Source organism: Mus pahari, chromosome 4 (genome assembly GCF_900095145.1).
Source record: "Mus pahari chromosome 4, PAHARI_EIJ_v1.1, whole genome shotgun sequence".
Classification (NCBI taxonomy): domain Eukaryota; kingdom Metazoa; phylum Chordata; class Mammalia; order Rodentia; family Muridae; genus Mus; species Mus pahari.
Genome location: NC_034593.1, coordinates 59,906,659 through 59,908,747, shown reverse-complemented (window position 1 = coordinate 59,908,747; position 2,089 = coordinate 59,906,659). Strand labels below are relative to the sequence as shown.

Genomic DNA, 2,089 nt, shown 5'->3' with positions numbered 1-2,089 from the left:
GCTCTGGAACAACAGAACTGGCCTTTTCATGCATCTCAACTGTTCGCAGATGATGTAGATTTGGGATATGCCAATGCAAAGCACTGGATCTAGGCTCAGGAGACAAGTTAGGCATGCTAACAAGGTTAACATACAAAGGGTGGGTACAAAGGGATTTGGACTTTATCTCGGTGTTGAAGGGAAAAAAAACACAGAAAAAGGGGAGGTCTCTGTAAGCTTTGAAGTTTAGCGATATGCACACTGTATGTCCTGTAAGCACGGTTACAGAGGAACAAGACAGGATATAGGGAGACAAGATAGGAGGATCCAGGAGAGCAGGGAGGCCAAGTGCCTCTTCTGCTTCTCCCCTAGTGTAAAGTGGGAAAGAGCACCAGAAAGATGGCATCTTAAAGGCCTGAGGGCCCAGAGGTCTTTTGGTCATCGGCACAGCTTTCTTCTCTAAAACATTTAATGAGCATCTATTATCTTCTGTCCCTATGTTCTCCAAAGCACTTGCCACTAGCCACAGGAACACTTGCAGTATTGTTAGTCTTAACTGGGATGTGTTCTAAATACAAAGTACACACAAATTTATAAAGATTATCACAAAATTTAAAAATCAATAATTTTATATTGGTTATATGTTAAAATAATATTTTTTACAATACATTGAGTCAAATAAGATATACAATTAAGTTAATTATACCTGTTTGTTCTTATTGCTTTTTAAGTGGCTGCTTGAAACTTTAAAATTATATATGAGGCTCATATCTATGGGTTATGTTGTATTTCCACTGGACAGAGCTATCTCAGCATTGTCTCAATACCAGGAACACAGGAAAATCAAGGCTAATCTCTCATGAGAGCTTACATTACTCCACATCAATCTAAGCAATTTGAATAAGCCAGCTGTGGTGGACCATGGCTGTCACCCCAGTACTCAAGAGGCTGACTTGGGAGAGATGCACATTAGGTACACCTGGGCTACAGTCGGTTCAAGACCAGCTATAGGCGCCTTATCTCCGAAAAGAAAAAAACAACAGAAATATGAATAAGCATGCTCTTTATTCTAACCGAGAATTGCCAAACAACTTGATGTCTGAGTCTGTACTGTGGCCTCTTCGGTACCAAGGAGTCATCCAGAGAGCTAGCTCTTTAGCCTATCTCATCAGAAATGCCTTTTCATTCTGGCTGTGCATCTCAGCTATGTCTCTAGCACCGTGCCTGCCTACCACCATGCTCCCAGAATGATGATAGTGGACTAAGCCTTTGGAACTATTGCTTATGGGAGATGAACACATGAAGAATGGCCCAAATGTCATGCATGAGGCCCCACTGGGAGTTAAAAAAGAAAACAGAGAAGGAAGAAAGAGAAGTAGAATACAAATTGGAATGACAGAAAGACACTCAGAGAGAAAAATATGCCAAAGATATTGACATGAACCCCAGAGATCAGCCCATTGGTATTCAGGTGCAAAATGTAAGGCATAACAAATGCCACAAGTGGGGTCATGCAAATTCAAATGGAGAATGGCCCTTGTTTTATCTTTCTTGAATCAGTGCAAATTCAGTTCCTAATAACAGCTCAGGGCCATTGATGCACCCCTCAGAGCTCATAGCAGAGACGTGAAACAATGGGCTTGCATTGGAACAAAATGTACTAGGGGAAACTTGACCACAAATGATTCATCACAGGACCATGTTGCAAGTGATGGTGAAGAAGACCCTTTAGAAGTGGAATTCTAAAAGTTGCTGACAACCCAAAACAGAAGCTTCTCCAGAAATTGGATGGACTTGAAAGTTACAAAAAAGTAAACATACCAAAAATCCTCCCCTCCTCCTATTTCCCCCTCCTCCTCCTCTTTGCCCTTTCCTTCTTCCCATCCTCTTCCTCATCCTCCTCTTTTTCCCCCTCCTCCCCCTCCTCCTCCTCCTCCTCTCCTTCCCTCCTCCCTATCCTCCCTCTCCTTCCCCTCTCCTCCTCCTTCTGTCCTCCTCCTCCTCTTCCTCTGAGACTTCAAAAAGCAGGAGTGAGAGTGACTACAAAGAGAAAAGGAGAAGAAGAAGAAGAAGAAGAAGAAGAAGAAGAAGAAGAAGAAGAAGAAGAAGA

At 42.4% G+C, this 2,089-nt stretch overlaps 1 pseudogene; it reads left to right on the top strand.

The window, feature by feature from the left end:
- Positions 1 to 233: 233 nt before the first annotated feature.
- Positions 234 to 2,089, top strand: part of LOC110320801 — a 74,496-nt pseudogene continuing 72,640 nt past the window's right edge.